This window comes from Paralichthys olivaceus, chromosome 1 (assembly GCF_024713975.1).
Source record: "Paralichthys olivaceus isolate ysfri-2021 chromosome 1, ASM2471397v2, whole genome shotgun sequence".
Taxonomy (NCBI): Eukaryota; Metazoa; Chordata; class Actinopteri; order Pleuronectiformes; family Paralichthyidae; genus Paralichthys; species Paralichthys olivaceus.
In genome coordinates, this window is record NC_091093.1 from 7,963,167 (window position 1) to 7,986,565 (window position 23,399).

A 23,399-nucleotide genomic window follows, 5' to 3' on the forward strand; every position below is an offset into this window, starting at 1 on the left:
TTGCAGTAATATAATTCTTAATGGAGCCATTGAATGGGTGAACTTGACTTGTACTGTAAAACACTTTGAGTGGTTGTTATGACTGGAAGAGCTCTATATAAATAATGTCCATATATCATTTACTGGTAAATGTGGAGTGGAGTGTGTGTGAAATAAATATAAATAGCTTGGCATTAAATGTATTGTGCACATTCTAGCAGCCCTTTTTTATACCTGGTATAATACAACACACTGTATACCTGGTATAATACAACACACTGTATACCTGGTATAGTACAACACACTGTATACCTGGTATAAAACAACACACTGTATACCTGGTATAATACAACACACTGTATACCTGGTATAGTACAACACACTGTATACCTGGTATAGTACAACACACTGTATACCTGGTATAGTACAACACACTGTATACCTAGTATAAAACAACACACTGTATACCTGGTATAGTACAACACACTGTATACCTGGTATAAAACAACACACTGTATACCTGGTATAAAACAACATACTGTATACCTGGTGTAATACAGGATAGTGTATACCTGGTGTAATACAGGATACTGTATACCTGGTATAAAGTACTGGGTCGTGCTGCAGTAACCAGTCCTCCACCTGTTGGCCACACGGCTGCGCTCACACACTGCTCGCCCCCGTGGCTCTGCCTGCTCCACTGCGCATGCGCGGTGCGGTGACGGAGCGGAGACCATTTCCTCCAGCAGCAGGCCTCCCTCACTGAGCTGCACACGCACACGCACACACGCACGCACACACACAGATGCGGATAGTGTCCGGACAACCGTCAAAGCGAAGCCACGTCTGGGATTGTGATATCTCCCCGCTGCTGGAGCTGGATGCCCCCTCACCGCCCGACTCTCCCCGATGGGCCTTCGCCGCTAGTTTCCAGCCACATCTGCTCCACTGCTCTCCGGTGTGTTTCGGGTGAGTTGGCCACAGCGCAGCCGCTGTTTTGTCTCCGTTGTTTTGCTGGGGTTTTTTTTAAAGCTTGGGCAGCTTGATGGTGGTGAACACAGAGTCTGAGGGTCTCTGTGACTGAGTACTTGATGTTTACTTTACACCAGTACCCGCTGTAAACTCGGCTCAGGCTACTCTGGTGTTTCTCTGCACAGAAGCTAACGTGAAACGTTTGAGAGCCTTAGCCTTAGCTGCTAGGTACCATACAATGCAACGAGATCCAATATCGGACAGTGTTTATACCCAGCTCCCTGTAGATTGTAGCCCTTTTATTTAGTAAACACAAACTAAACGCGGCTTTAGTTCATCCGTATTAATCTTGTTCGCTTTCATGTTCTCTTATATTCTTTGGCGATTTTTGCACAAAACCTGCGGGTCACCCCCCTTCGGCTCAACTGGTTCCATAATCGGACACCTCGATGGTGGCTAACGCCTTTTGGTTCTGACCTCCCACTGTGACTCTCCTCTCTATCCACAGTGGCTTTGGTGGGATCCAGTGTAGTCTGGTGTTGCAGGGACGTGCAGACATGAAGCTATACGTCAGTAAAACAGGAAACTATCCGGCTTTGTGTCACAGGCGGATGCACTGTTTGGGGGTTTATTAAAAGCTTGCGGGGCTGGCTGGAGAGAGGCAGATAGCGTATCATTGAACCATGTGCATGGTAGATTGTGACACTGCTCTGGTGTGGCCTTGTTCATGGGTTTGTATTTTACTGGGAACTGAGGACAGTCCTGTCCGATAATACACACAGGGCTGGAGCTGAGGTTCAGCCTTTTACCTCGAGGAGACACTGATCAGCACTGATACTGTTTTAATGGTCATCATTTAGCGCTGATCTTGGTTGTTGGTGAATGTGTGTCTGTGTATATAACTGAGCATATTAAAGTGCAACACACAAGTCTTCCTGTTGATAAAAACAGCAGATCATACTGTGATCATGCTGTATATGATATAGATTTTATGTCTCTTACATTGCTCCAGAGGGAGGTCAGAGGTCAGGTTAAACTAAAGAACACTATCCTGGAGCAGGTAGAGCTCCAGTGTCTTGCTTAAGGACACTCAGACAGGGTGCATGCCTGCAAATACAGGTTTTCAGGTTAAGGGACATGAAACACACTAAATCCATTTTCAGACATGACCTCTGGGTAAAATGCAGACAATTGGCTACAGAGTTTACCCAGAGTCTGAATTTCACACATTTCGCACAACACAGGGGGAGGTTCTCTGAGCGGATGCGTTCACAACGGCATCAAATCCTCTGCGTAAAGCCCGATTCATGCTTCTGCATTGAAGCTACACTGTAGCCTACGCTTAGACGTGTACCCAACACAGAGCCCTAACCTGTACCCTGACGTGCACGTCCCCAAAAATGTAATTATGCATCGAGGCGAAGCAGACCGCAAGAGCTGTGATTGGTCCGCTTGGTGGCATCCTATTTCCAGCCGACTCGCCCCCATTTTAAATTGAGTTGAAGGAATGAACACGGACGATGTCTTTCTTTTTCTTCGTTGCAATTCTTTAAGAAAAAGTAATTGCTCTAACACACCTATAAGGTCCAACTCCAACACGATCCACTCAGTAACACTTTTTCTGAATTAAATAGAGAATTTTTAAATAAGCAAACCAGAAACTGGAAGACACAACACCAGCATAGAAACTCTACCACAGCTAGTGTTTCAGCAGGGTAATTGCCGCCTGACTCACACACAACTTAAATGCTCTGCCCCTTGCATTGGCTATGTGCGTACAAACAGCGTAGCTTCAACACAGAAGCATGAATCAGCCTTTATACAGGCGAGAGGTGGAACAGGAGGCAGGAGATGACGTATTAACTCTGCTGTGTAGATCATGTGATTTTGTTTACAGCACCCTGAAACCGTCGTCAACTCTTATAACCACAAACTCTCTTAACATCTTCGTTGATGTCTTCTGTGTGTGTTTCACTGCTTTTCCGCCAGAGATATTTGTTTTCTTCATTTTTGCGTCTGTCGCACATTAGAAGCGTCATCATCTCCCCACTCACTCCAGTGGGGGATCCCCTTCTGCGTTCACACATCAACTTCGTCTGGATTTCTACGGACTTTATACTAGACACGCAACTCCTCCGGAGAAAATACGGTGTATCTGTGGAGTCCAGTGCATGTATGAGAGCTAGCTTGTTTTATTGTCAAATGTTAACGGTATCTCATGAATCAAAGCAGCATGAAGCCTGTTCTCCCAGCTGCTCTGGCCTTGATTATTTGCTCGGCCAGTGTTTGAAGGTAAATGTCTGAGTGAAATGCTGAACTGTACATACCTTTACAAGCTGTGTCATGACTGACAAAGCCAAGTGGCTTCTGCAGTGTATTGTTACATAGGGACGCACCTTATCACTCTCAGTCTCTGCATTGAGCAGATCTCATCATTAGCACATTATAACCGGGCCTTTACATGTTGTGTGACATCTTACTGCTCAAAATCTAAAGTACCAACCCATCAGATCTTGTTAGTTTAAGCTATTATATAATATATATATATATATATATATATATATATATATATATATATATATATATATTATAAATATATATATATATATATATATATATATATATATATATATATATATTATAAATGGTTTTTGTGTGATAATGATGATTTGATGATAACTTGGATGAAGAAACAATTGAAGAGTATGTTATGATAGATAACTGTGATATATAATTACGTAATTTACAGTCTCACTTGCGCAAATGTGTCCTCAGGATTGCAACTAGATTGTATATTCTGTACTTGGGTTGATTAAAAACCCAACCAACAGTCAGCTATACAAGTTGGTACAAAATAGATCTTATTTGCAGCCCACCCGTCTTAAATGCCATGTTGATAACGGTGAGTGCTGATGTAGCAGCAAGGTGGCTTTGGGTTTTCCATCAGAGAAATCCAATTGGGGCAAAGTGGGGGTGTGAGAGCTTGGCATTCATTATCCCCAAAAGAATCTGGTGAACCAGACTGCAACGTGTTAGAGATCCATATGCTGTGTCTGTCGGGGCTAACCTGCTGTCGTCATGCTAGGATGTCCAACATAATGACATGAGGGTCTTTAATGAGATTGGTGGCAATAAAGGGCCTTTTTTCGAAGAGTGTGAATTTATGTCTTTTCTATGCAGGAAAAAAAAAGCACAAATTGTTTTATTTCAGAACACTGTCCCAGTCCTGTACACACTGCGTGACTCAGCTCTGTGCCTGTGTAGTGAGACCATGCAGCTCTCCATCTATGAAGTCAGTTCTTTCTCTGCCTGTTTGTCTTCTGTTTGTCAATAGCTCTCGCCGTCTCACTGACTCGATCGGAGTAGTCTAATCGAGGTGAAGCTTGACGTGGACTAGAGGTGACAGGACAAGTCTGGAGGCCTGGCTTCATGTCTGCTCTCTTCTTTTTAGTGATGAGTTGCATTGAGGAAAGAAAAAAAAAAGCCCTGTCCGGTCGAGAAGCTGCTAATGTCTTAAGTTAAGCTCTGAGTGTGTCTTATGTACTCGGCTGGGAAGTAATGGTTCCTCTGTCTGCACACTGACCATCTCATCACACATTTGAAGCCTGTCCAAGGCCCTGCTGACCTCAACACAATGCCTGCCTTCAGTTCATTTTCCCCCTCCAGCCTATTTTCTCCAATGCCCACTGTCTCTTTAATCAGCAAGCGCAACAACAGTGTGGAGATTTATCATGGTGACTTTGGTGCAGAGCTTAACAGTATATTGACACTCATGAGCAACAGGACATCACAGATGGTGCAAGACTTACACTCTGCACTGTAGGCTGTGTCACTCTGCATAGATGCATTCAGTCCATTCACTACATGATCGCCTGCATTTCAGCAACCTGGGTCACTTCATACCTGTAAAAGACTATTTCCTTCTGCCTTTGTACCCACACACACAAACACTCAGTGTACTATATAGCGTATGTCCCTGTATATGATAGATATATGCACACTCTGAGTTATGCAGGTTTTTTCTTGACATTGCCGGATGCAAAGTGGCAAGCAGTGCCACCGTCCACTTATTTAGGAAGAGTGATGGAAAATGAAACTGACAGCAGATCTGCACTGCACCTGCACTGCTTCCTCTTTTTAAACCACTGTAGAGACCGAATAGGTGCATCTGTAGCACTGTACACACTTGTTGTGAGCCGTACAACAGCTGCATTGTTTCAGCTGATCGAGGATCAAAGCGCCCTTTGTGTTTGTCTATTTGTGTATACCAGACACTACCGTCTCTCTCTCCGTTTCCTGATAAGGACAGGCCTAATAAGCCACCTAATCAGATTATTGTCCGTAATGCAACTAATGATTACTCATCTTCTTATTTACTGTCTTTATTAGTCGACGAGTTGTGTAAAACATGGAATGTAAAATAATAGGAAATGCTGGCAATAGTTTCCCATAGTTGACTAATCTACTCACCAAGTCATTATTTCTGTTTTGCCATTTTAACAAAGGTTATAGTCTTAAAGTCTCTCACAGTTTGAGTTGAGTTCTTTAAGTGTCATTCTTACTTCTTCATGTCTGTGCGGCGCCCGCTGAGCTGTGATCAGGGCACCCCCCCCCTTCATACCCTCCCTCCTGGTGATCATGCTTCTCAGTAGAATAGTGGCATTGTAGCTGCCATCTTGCGTGCAAACTCAGTGTGGCCTCTCCATCTGGTCAGCGAGTGGTCAGTTAGGCAGCCCCTTGAAGGCCGGGAGGCTCCTGCCGCCACGCCTGCTGGCTGGCTGCACAATGTGGGCAATGAGCAGAGCCGGAGGCCTGACACATGCCGGGTCTTGCACTACACCCACAGCGTCCAAAAGCTGTCCACTGAGAAGGGCTTCACACAGCGACATTGTTAATCCAAGATTTTCTAGAACACGCCATTTCAGACAAATTCATATCTTTTTTTTGTTTCCTTTTTTAAACAGTTTGATGCTGGTGAAACTGTGGTGGTGTTCAAACTGTAGGGACTCCGTCTCTGCATCACGGAGAATTGTCCTTATTTTAAAGACTTTGCAGATACTTTTTAAGGATAATTCAACTGTCCACAAAAAACGACTGACTAAAAGTCAAAGTGTGTTTTTTTTCCTTAAAATCTCGGTGTGGCAGTATGCCTGCTGTAATAATAACAATGCCTGATCTGTTAGGCGGAAGCCAGACAACCCCCACAAGCTCCTGTAACCTGCAGCTGAAATGTTTTATTATCCACATAACGATTTTTACCTGAGGTAATAATTTAGAAATGGCATAGTGAAGAATTCCTCAGGCCCTTATCATAAATCAACCAAAACTGCCAAGTCACCAGCTTTATTATAGCTTATTGGTCCCTGCCCGTCCTTCGCTAACCACCCTGCCTCTATACCCAGAGCACCCCACTGTGCGAACCAGCACGACACAATGGTCTCTTATTTGAATGACCAGGGGCCTGATTTGTAACCGTTGCGTACGCACAAAATGGGACATGAAACCTGCGTACGCCACTTCTCACGCAAGCGTTGGGAGTTGACAGGAGAATGTGTGCACTTCAACGCTAACTTTGACCCATGCGTACGAACACTTTGGAGACAGGAAAATGACGATGCAGATGTGAGGTGGTGAACTGAGGCAGATTATTGATCCACTTCATTATTCACATTAAAACCAACAGCTTTAGTTGCGCTCGCACGACAAAACTGTTCCATAAGAACCTTCAGTTAAAAACGTACGGCAAATTACATTCAGGTAGCATCGAACAGCAGAGTTGCAGAGCCAAGCCATTAGTAGTTTTTAATAATATCTTCTTACACTGTGCATGTATCATTAAGAACGAGTGTGTGTAAAATCGCTGCAGTGAACGTGACTGTGCCATCAGGAGCACAGAGCGCACTGAAGACCACTCACAAAAAATTAAGAAAAACTATTCGCTTTCAAACTTCTTACTTTCAAATAATATCCCAGAGTGGAGGTTAGAATCCACTGATGTTTGAAGTAATTGGTCTGATTAATCTCAATATATAAATACTGTGGTGACACTGCGTAGAGCTGCCTGATGGGTTCAGATGAGGGTTCAGCAATCACAAAGATTTTTTTGTCCCATGACGATGACTGATCAGCTGATATAGATTCTACAGATGTGTGCTCTTGGATCTTTTTGCTGAACTGAGTCCAGTATCACACAGATCGACCGACGAGACCGAACCATCACAGTACAAACTCAAGCATATAATAATAATTCTGTTAAGTTCTATGAATTGTGGACACCACATCTGCTCTGAATTTAATTATCCTGCAGTTTTGCATGATTAAAATATGAACAGTTGATACAAGCTCCCTCACAGTCAGTGTGAAGATTAGACAATTTTTTATTTCAGGTTCTGTTCTATCGTTCTCACTGTATTTTCTTTATTAATGACATCACTGCTGTCCCATAAAATCACTCACTATGTGTCAGAAGGTTTTGCTTCCTCTTGTCACTTGATGCCGTGAATCACCGTGCAATCCCATTGGTCAGCAGCACAATTTAATATTCATGAGGCGTTTTGCATTGACCATAGTTGAATAGTAATAGTTATAGTTGAATGTGGGGGTGCAGAGGGCGGTATATGAGGCAGATCCAAGAACGAATGTTTCCAGATGGACTGGTATATAGGGAGAACATTTCGTTCAGGTGTGCATGCTCACGGTCTTATAAATCTGATTTTTTGCGTACGCCATTTTTGGCTTTTGTACAAACATACACATTTAGTATGAATCCTAAGCACTGTTATCTAAATGAGGCCCCAGGGCTGTAACGATTCTCCACATCGTTGTTGTGGTTGCTTTAGAAAAAGCGGGGGGACATTTTCTGGGTTTTATTAAAAAACCAACATTTGGAACAGTAAAGAGAAGAACACTAAAGAACATGTTCAACTTCACATTAAACTACAAGAACAACAATCATATACCAAAGAATAAGAAAGAGGTGAGGGTCTGAGTCTGTTTCAGTCCCCCCCACAAGCCCAACATAGTTCAGTTCAATCCAGTTCACACTATGAAAAACAGATACAGCAAAAAACATTTTTTTAAATAATAATAAAATCCTAATCTGCTCCTGAGTGGTGACAACATGCTTTTGTAAAGATAAAACAGAAGATCCTCTCTGACCACCACACTCCACGCTTTGTGTTTATTGAGATTATGCAGGGTTGTGATTGGACACACGCAACAGGCTGCACCTGCTGCTGTGGCACGAGTGGGATTGTGCAGGGAGACATCTTGCGGTACCGACTTGGTGTATTAAGAACCAAAACTGTGTGTATTTTGACTGATTTCGATTCGAGAATGGTTACAGCCCTATGAATGACATCAGTCTGTGCCTTTAGGGCTGGGCGAGAACTGACTTGAAATAACGAGCAGAAGGAAAGAAACTACCTACTATATTACATGCATACATAAACAGTAAAAGACACATCTGTGTGTCATCCAACGACAAAGACCACCTTGTAACATGAGATCATTTTATTGCATTATTTTTGGAGAGCTGTGCTCTGTCACATACACAATGTCAGGTGCATATATGGAGGATCAGGTTTCTCTGTTCATTAGCCAAGCAGGAAGTAGAAAGTACCAAAGACCCACTGTCTGATCACCTCTTTCCTAGTTCACTGAAGTCCACAGAGGAATTTGTCTTTGTTTATAGAGAAACAAAACCTCCTGCTGTATCGTGACTGTCCTGAAAAGAATTCAGAAGGAATCGCTGATGATGATGTTGGTGACGATCAGTTCTCTCTCAGCAGGGAGGCTCCAGTGGTCCCTCTTTTATCTGCTGTTCAGTGTGCTCCAGAATATTTTTGTGAAATTGAGCCGTCAGATCAACTTCAAAGATACAGTAACAGCAAACATGTCGGCTGTGATGACGTCACAGAGACTGACCTGAATTAGGTCTACTTTAATACTGGGTTTCCTTTTTAAAGTAAGATTTTATTTGATCATGTCTTTGCATAGAACTCCCCTCAGGCTACCTTTTAAATGAAAGTAACTTTTTTCCCCTGATGTTTTTCCAATGAGAGATTGAGGCAGAAGATTTACGCAGTGTAGAGATATTTATTGTTGACAGTGTCGTACAACAGTTGTAGTGATGTGTCCTTATAAGAAACACAAACAGCTGGATGTGAAACACAGAAGTTCAGTGTTTTGCCTGGGGGAGGTCTGTGAGGGAACACCTGTTTGTTTTTGCATTAGCATTTAGCAGGTCATAGTTGTTGGTCAGGAGTAGGTGGCATCTGGTCGGAAAGTGGAAGTCTGACCAGGTTTTCCTGGCTGGTATCATCACTGTCATTAAAACGGACCACAAATATAACGCTTATGAGCCAGAAAACGTTTGGTTAAAACTTGGTGTTGTCAGTGTGAGGATTACATCTTGGAGGTGGCTGTATTTTGAAATCCTTTAGGTAGATTGTAAGAGGGCCCTCTTTCTTTCTTAACTTAATAGACCCACTCAACATCATCTTCTTTATGTTCTAGCCAGTAATATAGTATATTGGTATTTATATGGACATGAACCATTATGCTATGGGCTGTAATGAAAATGTTGTTTACAACTGGGACTGTTGATCGAGTGCAAGTGCTGTTTCCATGGAGTTCCAGGTATTAAAGTAACACGCCACCAGTGAACTCAGCAGAAATACTCATAAGTATTAAAGAACAATCTTCTTCTTAACAGCTCCCTGGAATAAACAGTTTTCAGTTTAAAGGGCATTTGCATGAAACAACCAGCAAAGATCTAATCCAGGACAAAGCTCATTTTGTGAATGTTGTGGGTACACGTAAACACACTGTTCCTTTCTATCCTCTGCTTAGTGTAGGCCTTGAAAAAATCAATATTGAATTGCTACCTGATACAGGCTTTGTTGTTTCTATCAAGGTGGATCCCAATACATCTAATTTCATGATAAATTTAGATATCAGGTGACAGCCTTCATAACACAGATGTTTGATGTGTGGCATTTGAGGCTTGGGTTGGGTAGCAAAATCCTCTGCCAATCAGGTACTGGTTCCTATACGGCAGCGGGTACCTGCTGGACCAGATCTCAGTGCAGATTTCGGTACCTCATTTCAGTGAGCTCTGTGCTGAAATAGCTGTCCTGTTTACAGATATGCTGCTTGTTAACATTAAGCATTAAAATAAGGCTCTGATGGTAACACACACTCTACAGGGCTCTGGCAGCAAGTAGCTTCAGTCTACAGTTCGGCATGACAACAAAACACCCAAAGCTAAAAGGTTGAACGTGTGGCTGTATTTCACACAGGGACATGCAGCAAATGTTTTTAAAACATTTCTGTGTAAAGGGAGGAACACTGCAAACTTAATGCCTCACCTAGCGATGCACAGGATACATTTTAAAGCAGAAGGATGCGTTTACTGTTTGTACTACCTTATGCAGAGCACATCGTCGGGGCTGTGGGCATCCATGACCCCAGCTGTAGAAAGACGGTTGATAACAAATTTGGAGCCCCACTATTTTGCTGTATTTAGCACTGATACTCTTATTTACTATTACATTATTGTAACTGGGTTAGGTTTAATCTATTATGTGACTTAATATGTGACTTTTGCACATATTTGTATATTTAAGTTAGGTTTACTTGTCAGCAGTCAATATGCTTGCATTTTATGCTTTTTTATAAAAAAAACAAAGTACAGGTTGCACTGTTAAGGCACTGTTAATGTTTTGAAAGTATCAATTTAGCTCTGGTAGATTTCCGTTTATTTTTTCCTCCTTTTCTTGATTTTTGTAAAATTTTCATTGTGTTTTTGTAACAAATCCTCAGTGAAGAAAATGTTTTTGTGGCTCTGCTCTTTTCCCATGTAAATGAATGTTAAATTTAAGTTTGTATCAAGTGGTTGGATCTCTCTTTGCCTCTAAGAACTTTCAGTTCAATTCACACTAGAATTGGTGTTGAGCAGTTGAGGAAATTCAATTAATGCAGTCGAGTGTTTGTAGTGATTACAGCTGATGGCGCTTTGCTAACCTGTTGACTTTAGCTTGTTTTCTCCCACTCACTCTACATTCACATCTGACTTTCACACGTCTCATTCAGCTCTCTAACCATCGAGTTATGTGCACACATGTTCATTCACCCACACCCATTCAGATCCATATACTATTACTTGGTCATACACACCCACACTGAGATTATCTGCTATTCGTGGCGATGTCCAAGCATTTGAGTAGACCACGAGGGGGTCAGTGTCGGAGGAAAATACAACCACCCGTCTCAAGTTTCAGCAAAACCCCATCTTGAGTCTCCTGGGAACGTAAGAATGTACCAACCATTTAGGAAACGAGGACCCCTCCCTGCATATTCCTCGCCTTGTTTCAGTGTTAACCTCATTGTGTCAAGTAAGGGGCGGAGTTTGTATGAATGTTGGGTTTTAGATTATTTTCGTGGTTGGTGCCACATATCCCTCCCCCAGTCAGCTCGGTCGGGTAACCAGAGGACTGTGTTGATATTGGCAGAGGAGCCTCTTAATGTTGTCACTGAGATGTTATTGCAGTAATTAACGCTCTCCTCCCTCATAGGGTTGCCCTCAATAAAATAAAAATTCTATTGTCAAATCTCTGGAAGTTCATCTTTTTTCTTTTAGCGAATCAGTGCGCAGTACTCTAACTTGCTTTAATGTGTGTATGTCTTTGCTGTGTTCATGCCTGTGATTCAGTTGCTAACGACAAGTGTTAGCAGTCCTAATTTTACCACGGGACCCTACAATGGTCCTTAGATATTACGAAACTCCCAGATGAACATGCAAATGTAGGCAGAGTGAGTAGGGAGAGGTCCCGTGGTGCAATATGATTGCATCCCGATACAGTTTATATCAAGATTGAGAAAAGGTCTTTGCAGATGTTACGGTCTCCTCTTGTCTTCAGGATTCTTTGCCACATGTTGTGTCACAGGCAAAAGCCTCTTGCAACACCTAGGTTTGTTCTGAGCTCTCGACTGCACTTGTGGCTGTCACCTATAGACTCTGTACATTTTGATATGATGCTTGTGTGGGTCGTAAATGAGATTCATAGTCTGGTGTGGGGATCAGTCTCCCCCTCTTGTTCTTGGCAGATCAGAATCCCGTTCAGAATCAATCTGTTCTATGTCACCTACACTCCACGTTTGTTTGTGTTGACTTCATGCAAATTTGCTGCCTGTGTGCCCTGTGGAAAAACACAGTGTTATCCGAATAGCAAGAAATATTACCATAAAGAGTGGGATTTGTTGCACAAGGAAATAAACGATAGAGATTAATATGAAACAATAGTCATAGTATGATATAAATGATCATATTGCACAGCCCGAGCGAGAGGGTACATTCAGTTAGAGAACGTTTTCTGCAGTATGTCACATTCTACTCAAATGTTAAGTTCCACAGTTACCTATCGTGATGTATGCTATTTTATTACAAGCAAATATTGAAAATGTACTGTAATGTGAATTCAGGATCATACTGCTTAACTCCATTTGCACAGCATTCTCTTAAAAGCTGCCTTCCCTGGGCTGCGAGTGTGAACAGGGTTATCACTGCATGCACTGTGTGTGTGAGGCTTCTGTGAATTTACTGAAGAAATCCCAAAGCCTTCTTCTCTGCAGGCAAGATTTGCAGTTGCTGCCTCTGCAAACATTGCCTCTGCATTCGCAGATACTCTCCTCTGTGATGCCTCGTGTGTGCCTCAGTGTCCACATGGGGTTTCTCACCCACACCATCACCTTATCACCCAACGTCCTCATCCACAGGTGAACACAGGATTTGGATTTGTTGTCTGAATGCAGTTTTTCCACCTACACAACACACTTTGTGTAACACACATTCATATACTTGAACACGGCAGTATGTTCTTTTAGTTTATGCCATTTGTAGACAGTGTTTGAATTGCACAGTGGATTTCACAGGAGCCCTATTTTCTCGCTTTTGTGCATCTGACCCTTCACTTTTCTGTCCTCTCCCTTCTGTTTAAGTTGAAACCACTAAAGTTGAGTGAGCATCTGTCTGTATATGCGACCTGCATGCAACAAATGAATACCACGGCCAATCCAACTTGATGAAAGGAAGTTCAAGAGGCAATGTAATGTTGAAAAAAACGTGATTTAATGACCATTCAGGAAAAGGTTCAACATTGTGTTAATTAGTGGAGACATTTGTTCAAAATTGGTGTTTCAATGTGCAAAAAAACACAAATAAAACAAGGATGATATTCTTCGACATTTATTTGTTTGTTAGTTGGATTATGCAAAACACTACGAAAGCAATTCCTGCTGATCTGGATGGGAGCAAATTCCAGGATGCTTCTATTTCACTTTTATTTTACATTGCAGCATTTGAAAACATTTTGTTTGATTTCTAATTGAATAATTCATGGATCCCGATGAGAAAAAAAAAAAAGTTCAATTTGGTGCAGATCCAAATAAAAAACACACCCAGGCTTCACATTTTCACGTCTACTGATACACAATGTGTAACATGCTGTCAAAGCAGTGTCAGGCAGATCTCCTCTCAGCTAATTAGGCTACAATTCTTAACTCAGCCTATGAAAGGAAACTAATGACCCAGTTAACATTGGCTCTTGGGATTTGCTATTGTGGCTGAAATTGTAATGATTATTAACAAATTATTTTGCTACATATTGAGAGGAAAGTTGTTTATCACTCTGGTCTCACATACATTTGGGAAAGCAAATACCTTACTACTTTTCTATCACTATATTTAGAATGTCTGATAAACAATTTCACATTCCCTCAGTTAGTATTTGTGCATATCAGAATCTTCGTTCAATGGCTCTGTTCATGTTCTGCAGACACACATGGTCACTTCCTGTGTGTGAGGATGCACATGTGGATCATTTTAAGCAGGCGTACAGCATGTGTCTGCAGCTCACAGTGGAGAGGGCCCCACACTGAGCGCTAATGCAAGTCTGTGGTTGTGAATTAATAATTCAGAGAGCTGACATAGTTAGGTTGAGCCTCTATTATTCATGCTTGGCATTGGAACCGACAGATGACTGCTGTTAATATTAAGAACCAGCAGATACAGTCCTCCGCCAAAGAAACCAAGCAGACTTCAACACTTCCATGTCTGTCTCCATCTTCCAGCCACTACACACACCACTCCCCACCACCCCTTTATAGCATCTCTTTCTCCCTCACTTTGTGTCATCTACATATCTGTTTCTAAATCCCCCTGCCTATCTGTCTCTCCGTGTCTATCTCACAGCTCCTTTTCATTCTATCTCCCTGTGAAGTCTTGATTGAAATTCAAATCTGCTTCCTTACAAGAATGAACAAAACAGTGTAATGATGGGGATAATTTGCAGTTAGAAAATATATCCAGCAGGGCCTGAAATATACCTCCAAGCCGATAATGAATGTGCAACTATGAAGGTAAAGCTGGTCATTTGTTTCTGTAACAAGTGTTTCAGAAACACAACAATTTGCTGAAACCCTCTCCACACTCCTGAAAGTCTTCAACAAATAAAGTCGTCTGGAGAAAAAAAAAAGAAAGAAAGACCCTTTCTGTGGCCAAACTGTAATAACCATGACCAGTCATTTCATTCGGTCCAATTGAAATGACTGGCTGGTGTACCTGTCACTAAGCCCTTGCCCTTGCTCTCACTGCTCATGATCAGTCGTCTTCTAGCAGGTGTCAGTCAGTGCATGTTCATGTGCTTTGGGGGCGTAGCTTTGACGAGATGGCTGATGTGATGGAGAGGAATGTAACTGTTGCATATTTTTATAGTGTAGCCTGCTCTTGATAGTTTTTCCTGGATTACCAACCCAAGATTTAATGAGTGACCTGACAAAACTTTGGTCCGGTTGATAAGACCAAACACTGGTATGTCGGATCTCATTTTTCATTCAAAAGTACAGCTCTGGTTCAGGTTTGTCTGTGTCTACAACCACTCGATCAGCACAGAGGCAACTTCTTTCTTAGTTATGGAGTACTTACTGCCCAGGCAATCTATAATAACTAAACAGTAAAACAAATAATTAAGCAAAATATTTAAAAAAAAAAATCTGCTCTTTTTAGTCCACAGAGTGGGAATTTTCTCCATGGTGTCACTGAATGCTTCTTTTATTAAAGAGATTTGGAGCTCCAGTCACCACTAATGCCGCTGCCATATTGTACCAGCACCCTGCTGTGGCTTGCTGCTAATGATATTTTTGTGTCTTCATTCCATTGCGTTGCCACCACTCTTCCTCCTTCTATCTGTAAGAAGGAGCTGTCATGTGTGGCCTTCAGAGGAGGAGGAGGAGAGGCCATGAAAGGGACAGCAGACAGCTTCTCCTTTTCCTCCTCACTCATTCTCGCTCGCCCATGGGATGTTTGAAGCCAGTTCAGTAGTTGTGGGACAGCATACATATCAGGCCACGGTTGAAGAGTGTATATGCATATGTATGAAAGTGACGGTATATACATGAGGGCATTCTGTGTGTGCCTCTGTGGTTCAGGGTGAGTTCAGTAACATTGACAGGATAAGCTGGGGCTGATAGTGTGTATGTGCCTGCGTGTGCACATCCAGGCAGATATCCTGTCAGAAGAGCACGAAGCTTCCCAGAATCCCCAACATTTGGGCTCAAAGCCTGCATCCCCTCCTCCTACATACCGTGTCACCACTTTTTTGCGTATATCTGCCTCAACATACCATTACTTACTTCAACCACAGTCCTTCAGTAATTCTATCCTTCTGTTTCATTCTGCATTTTAACACACACTCAAGCATTCCTCTATCAGAAGAAAGACTTCCTTTTCATCTTGCTTGTAATAGCTAAAGGATAAATGGAGCCAAGTCTGTATAGCGACACATACACACCAGCATTTCGAGTACATTTGAGGATGATTAAATTTCTCTGTAAATTACCTAACCTTCACCAGTAAACGCTCATCATAAACATGTGTGACAAGCTTCATATCCTGTGATTCAAGACATGAGTCAAATTTTCATGTGATAGTGTGCTATAATAGATTAACTGTCTATCATATCTGGATTATAATCCTAGATGGGCCCAAACCAGTGCTCGTTTTATCTTTAATTGCCATCAGCACCAGACAATAGCCCCATATTGGCCATGTTACACTCCACGGCTAGTTTCATGAGCTGTGAGGAATTAATACAAATTACAAAGGTTTGTTACGGGCAAGTCTGTAGATTTTTAAAGTTTTATTTTCGACGAAGACCACTGTGGAGTTAGCCACTCCAAAAACCTTGATGGTCACGGGAGATGCTGTTGAGTTGCAATATGGGAAATGCTGGATTCGGCATCTTTTGATCTTGGGACTAAAATAATGTATTTCTCAATCTCTGGTGCTGTAATTCTTCGATCTGTCTTGACAAGGCCCAGAACTTGCAAAATGCTATGATACATTGTTCGGGTTAGCTACTCCCACTCCTAACCTAATCCTGTTTTTGAGTCCCACTAACATTACAGGAAAAAAGGGATTTCAATGTGCGTTAGATGACTTATTTTTCTTCACTTTATATAAAAACACACAAATTTGAATGTGGAAAATTGTGTAGGAAACATAATACAAGCAGGCAGACCCCCAGTAGACAGACTCTTTTATGCAGTGTCTTCATAATATATGCAATGATAAAAACGACTGCTGCCTGCCTCCTCCGCCTGCCTCCGCCTGCATGGATATTGAGAGGATATAAATAGCCAGGGCTAGATGAGTGTGCGCTGAAACTGGAACCACAGCACACAGGGCTCAAACAATAAGCCTTCACCACAACCCTTCCTCCCCTCTGCTTTCTCCAGTCCAGCAGCCTCCCAGAGCTCAAGAGGGGGGAGCGCTTCTCTCTCCCTCTTCCTTTCTTTTTTTCCACTTCCTGCCTCCCAGCTTTTGTAATCTGTCATGAGTGGCGAGCCCAAGTCCGTCACTTGTTACGTCAGGGAAGCCGGAGAGAGGAAGACTGGCTGTCTACCCACCTGTCTGCCTGTCTGTCTGACTGTGGTCGGAGACGTATATCTGTCACGCAACTCTATTTTTCATTTACTTTGCTAAAAATAGGGGACAACTGCTGTAAACATGCACATGACTCCTCTGCTCCACCGCAAAGAAAGGGTGTGATATGAAAGGGTGCCATTGTGTTTTTTTTCTCTTGTGTTCAATTCAGAATTTCAGTGTTTTTTGTTGTCTGGCATAATTTTAAACCTTCAGTCTATAGTGCAGACAATTGACCTGCATAAGGTTAATGTTTGCAGCCTTGTGTGTTTTTGTTCATACTTAACTGCATAAACAGTCTTTATTCTGTAACATAGGGCCACTAAGCCTTTTAGGTGTTCTTTGTTGGTGTTATTTTGTCACTTCCTAGCATTGATGATTACAAATGTTCCGATACCATTTCCCGACCGACACCGATTATACCTTACTCCTTCAACTGATGCCAATGGTGGAACATCTCTATGGATGAGAAATGATTTATTCAAGCAGATTCTAAAACTGTCAGGCCATCATGTCTCATTATCGTTAGTGAGGAGGAGCAGGACAAATTAATACTGAACCGGGTATTAATTTGTCCTGCTCCTCCTCACTAACGATAAAGCCACCTTTAGTCTTAGGATTGTAGAATCATACTTTGAAGGTTATTAGTTCAAACCTCTGATCCATCTGCTGAATCTGCATAGAGGAAACTCTCACTCTCCTCTACTATTATTACTATTAACAGCATGACACCCTTGAGCAAGGCATATAAATCTGCTCCCTCTAGTGCAGTGACTAGTGGATGCTAGAAGTCTATGGTTGTGCTGGGCAGAGTTTTAGTGTACTAAATGTTTAAATAATTGTTTAAAAGACCGCTGAAAAACCTCAATCCAGAAGACTGCTTCCATCTGTCTTTCTCTGAAGAGAAAAGACGAACAGGGAGAAGAGTTTCAGTGGGACGGTGAAAACGGCACCACAGCTTTAAAATAAGGTGAAGCTCACGAGAAATGTTTCCTGTGGCAGATGGCAGAGGCAGACTCACACAGTTGTACAGCCTGGGCAAGCCACAGACTCCCTTAACTTCGTTCATGCCATTATCATCTCCTTTATTATTTACCATCCCTTGCAGCTCTCTCTGCTATGCTTGAGATTTCAGTGTCCCTTCCATGCTCTTGTTCGTACCAGGGTACTTAAACGACTTTAGTTTCCTCCTTCAACTTTTCTCTGGTACTATCCCAAGAATATCTTTCAATCCATATTTAAAGTATCCTCCCTTTTTATTTTTTCTTAACGAACTTCTAGGTGGTGTAGTTTGTACAATTTAGGTGAAAGCGATCTATTGACAGAAGGTGAATATGAAATAATCCTAGTGATGTTTTCACTAGTCTGTTGTTCTTTACCCTAGAATGGGCCCTTTATATTTAAATACTTTATATTAACATCAGAAGCTGGTCCTCTCTCCATGTTTACCAGCACAGCTTGTGCTCAAAAATTGACAGCAAATAACCAATTACCACGGCATATTTTTTAATTGCATAACTGCTGTCATTTATCTAGCAGCAAACAGCTCTATCATAAAAGCATCAATGAAGGATACATTTAATCATCTAGAACATGATTTCAATTAAACATTAGTCCTTAGTGTCTGTAGTCTCAAGAAGACAAAACAGATGAGATCATCTGTCATCTGTTTGTAATTTACAAATCTTGATATGAATGACCAGAGGGACAGATTTTGTTTAAAGTATCATTTCATCTCCTTCATATCTCTTTTATACACTGTGTTGTGATCTTTTAGTTTGGTGTGGTGGAGAACCAGTGTTGTGTGGACGTTTTTGCTTTATTCCTGCACTCCTGACTCTGTCAGAGTCATGTGATCAGTGAAGCATGTGGAGGCTCCAGTAGCGGCTACCTGCTGCGCTGGGAGAAAGCTCATCCACATGAAAAGGACATGAGGACACCGAGGCATATTAATAATGTCTAGGGATACTGCCTCCATCTCTGGGCACATTATCCTTCTGCATTTGCATTCATTTGAAGCCTACTTCCTGCATGGTTCCTTGATGCGGGTGGCTCGAGCGAAGGTGCACGCAAAGGCTGCCATGTCTGCTTGTGGCTACTTTGATGTAACCATGTGACTGTTCGAGTCACGCTATCACATTTATTTTTATATTGTCATTTCAGTGTTATATTTGTTTTACTGTTTGTGTGTAAGGATAAAGCCAGTGACAAATGAAATGCATCATTAAACATTTGAATTTCAATTGCAGTTTCCCTGTGTGTGTGTGTAGGTTTTTTTCCAGGTACTGTACTTCCTGCAGCAATGGGTTTGATTAATTGAAGGCTCTTCGCTGATCGTAGCAAAGTCCCGAATGGGTCAATTTTTGCCAATCCTCACCCAAAAGGCTCTATACTGGACCTGACCCTTTACTCGCAATAATCTCCAAGTGAAATCTGGACCTGCCCGGACCCTTGTGCTGCACTAGTTGATTTGACATCGGTAGTAGTAGTTATTTGAGTAGAAATGATGGGCCCAAAGTGGTGTCATAGGTTTTCACCATAAAATGAATCCTGACTTCATACAAGCTGGTTAATGTTTAATAAATATTTTCCCATACCTGTTAGTTAATATATTTTGTAACCTTTACACAACTTTTTACCAGTTTCCCGTCGACTCTGGATCGTGAGTGTGACTGTTTTTTTTTGTCAGTTGGGATTGTGCCTCTCACCCAATATCAGCGTCCCTTATAGATATAGATAATGAATGGAAGCTGGTTTAGCAAAAAATAGATCTGCTGCCTACAGATGTAGGAGTGGTGAAAAGAGCCAGGGTCACCTGTGGTTCACAGACCCAATGATACAAATGTATAAATACCCCTCACTGCAACTCAGCCTCTGCTAAATGTCTGATATTAATGTGAAACACTGACAGCTAGAATGCAAATTGTGCAGAATATCAACACTAAAATATCTAACCTGACTTTTTTAGCACACATCTGTATTTGCATATTTCCCAACAAGGTATCACTGTGGGCCATGACCACCACCTGATAAACGTCATGTTGTATACACAATGCAGTCCTAATTTTAAATATATGCTGTTGCAAATTGTGTTTGCTCTCAAGTACTTTGCTTATGGGAAATGCTGTGCAGTCGCAAGTCATGTGTTGCTGACAGTTCCATGCTGTCCTCTTTGCAGAGCATGCAGTCCTGTGAGCTTATACTGAATATTTGCATACCCAGTAGGTCACATTTCCATATTTTCCCCCCCATTTCTTTTTACTGCCAGTTCACTCTACAATAAAAACTTGTTGTTTACTGGTTAGCACCGTCCCTTGTTAAGTGGGATATCATCTTTTTTCTAATGCTGGCTCGGTAAGTTGAATTTTGCGAGGACTAATGATGACATATATATCCGGCACATGTCAAGTTGGGGAGTTTTAGAGGTCAGTGTAGAGTTTTCACTTGTAGATGTTGTGCTAGTGGCACTGTAATTTGTGAATGGCCCATGGGCCTGCCTCAGAGACTTCTTCTTACATAACCCAAAGCTTTGTCAGAAGCTTTTTTTCATGCAGGAGGAGGTAACAGAGCAACAACCAGCTAAACATTCTGAGTTGCTTTCACGTGGTAGATGTCCAATACAGCACTTTGATTCTTGGATTGACTGTCAGATAATCAAACTTGGATTTGAGTTGAAGTTAAATGTCAAACTGTAATTTAGTACTAAACCAGAAATATGGAGAGCAGAGGCTCCATCAAGTAACAAATATTTGAGTAATTCCCTTATATTGTAAATAAAGATGGACAACATGTCTCCTACTTCCTCCCATTGTACAATAATGATCAATCAAGCATCTGTGAGTCAGTCCCTGCTGTCAATCATGATGTTTCACCTGTTTTTACATTAATTAATTACTAATTGAAAACTATGTTTGAAAAATATGTATATAATGTAATTTGACCTTTTATACAATTGTCTTCTTCTGTACTGTCACTGGTTCAAATCTCTCATCCAGCATCAGAGCAGTTTGTATGTCTATGGTGTAAAATTCTAAATAAGTAAAATGATTGATGAATGACTGATGAGGTGTGATCAGGCTGGAATAGAAATTGATATGATGAGCACTCGTATGTATCACACTCCAGCGTAGCTTTCAAAGGGAACCCAGATGGCTTATAGAAAACACAGAACTTCCATTCCGTATGGTGCTTTTTCACCGATTTACGATGAAAACAGCAACATTCAGGTTCCGGAAGGTGGATGATGGATTATTACAGAAACACAACACTAACATTTCTATAAATTCAATGTGATTTAGCACACAGTGATAGTGAAATTAGCACGTGAGACACGAACAGTAATGATATCGCTGTCATATCAAAGGACAAGGCAGTGCTGCACTCTGGGAAGCGTTATATCAAAAGATGACTGTTACATCACTGGGTGTGTTGCCATGACAGTGTCACCAGCAGCTTCTGTCACACAGAGAAAATTAGGACCCGAGCAGAGTGGAGAAGGAAGTGACTTTCACTTGTGCCTGGAACATCTGGTAGCTGTAGACTTTGATGTGTGACCTTAACACATGAAGAGCTGTGAAGTTACTTTTTATTCAAAAGAATCAAGTGCTGGTGTCAAGTGCTGAGCAAGTCCTTGATCTTGGTTCGAATACAAATAATAAGGCTGTGTTCAGACTTGTAATAGCTTTGTATCACAAATACAAGCTCCCGGTTCATCTAATTGAGGCCATTGCATTCATGCAGTAGGAGTACCACTGCACAGAGCTAGAGATGAAATAAAAAGTATAGTCTGACAAAAGAGTTGATTCTGACTCCACATTTCCCACAGTGCTGGGGCAAAATAAGCCAGCAGAGCATTCTATCGAATACAGTCAATGCAAGCACACACATCAGCTAGTATTCCCTCACTGAGGAGCATGATTTTAAAATATCATTGCTGTGATAACTTTGAAGAGTTATAAAATAGCGTCTCAAAGGGGATATAAACTGATAATCCTTCAAAACTGATTTACTGGTTCAGATTTCATCTTTCAGCATTGTAAATCCAGCAGCACACCCAAACATACGCAGACTTTTGTTTATTTATTTTTTGACGCAGTACCATTATCACTGAACACAGTCCTGGGTTTCTAACATAGATATTCAACAGGAGTTATGTTGATGCATACAGTAGGATAACACCCAGTAGAGTAGCACCACACCTTCTTTCTCAGCGAACACGTACGCTATCACAGTGCATTCATTTCAGTGTGGGCATTGCAACTCTATTCTTCTCTGTGAGAATATCAGTGAAGTCAGTGAAGTGTCATTGCTCCACAGTCTGCAATGGAAAATTGAATTGAAGAACTCTTCAGTCGCCTCCTTTACTGTGCAACGGCTTCAAGTTCAAACAAAGATTGAATGACGCGCAGTTCGTTCAAATGAATTTGAATGTGCATAGAATGTGGCAGCCCTGCTGAGTACCACTTGACTAACTTAAGAAGAGTGATGTGAGCAGCATGGCGCTGAAGCTCTTGAGTAGCTGGCAGGCATTCGTCAGCACTGGAGAGCAGTAAGAATAGCACTCACTTGTCTTTCTCCTATTGTCCGACTAGTGTCTGTAGGTTGTTAAGCGTGGGGCTGCTCTGTTTCAGCAGCACTGCCTTAGACTTAAAGAGTGTCTGAGAGAAAAGAAGCGGGTGCCCTCCGGGTGCACCAGAGCAGCCTGGCCTTGGATATATTTGACTCTGTCAGTTTGCATACAGATCTGCCATGGTCTACAATTATGCCGTTTCCTGTTTGAACACAGGATATGGAAGTGCAGTGGAGCTTGGCCATATATGCTCTCAGAGAGCATGCCAGCCAGTAGCCGGGCCCTCTGACGGAGATGCATCATTTTCATGGATGTAAAATTACACATTGCACTAAGTTACTTTGAGAGTGCTGGTGGGAAACGACTGGCTTTTGCATACTGTATCTAATGTAAAGTGTTTTCTGTAAAGATCTATAGGCTCTTATTTATAGGATACATCTTGCATGCAGGGCAAATCAAACAGAGTTTAAAAATGTCTTTTCAGTTGGGATAATTGAGCTATGAATTATGCTCGGGTTGTTTGTTGCTCTTTATTTTCCATGTTTATTGATCTATTCTGACTGAACTTCATTAGGCTGTAGTCAGTCTAAAGGGACACAGTGACCAGTGTAGCTATGATCACACTGGACTCCAACTACAGCCCCCCCTATCCTCATGTTAAGCACTGGAAAATATGCATCAGCTACTTCCTCCTTCTGGCTCACCTCCCTGCCCATTTCAACTTCCTGTTCTCTGAGCTGGTCGGAAGTGAGATCCTTTTAATGGAGTCTTTTCGGCAGGACGCCTTATTCTCCTTCAGTTTTATTTAGAGAGACCCACATTCCTTCATATTGTAGAAACTTTGAACCGATCCCAGCTCATTGAAGGGCAGCTGTCTGCTTCGACTGGTTGGGTTTC

General features: G+C 41.8%; 1 protein-coding gene across 1 annotated transcript in view; it reads left to right on the forward strand.

Annotated features, from left to right (window-relative positions):
- The first annotated feature begins 681 nt into the window (after positions 1 to 681).
- LOC109625159 (tyrosine-protein kinase CSK) overlaps positions 682 to 23,399 on the forward strand; it is a 43,384-nt gene continuing 20,666 nt past the window's right edge. Inside the window, exon 1 of the mRNA XM_069539953.1 lies at positions 682 to 948. The gene's annotated coding sequence lies outside the window, so the exon portion shown is untranslated. The remainder of the gene's footprint in view (positions 949 to 23,399) is intronic.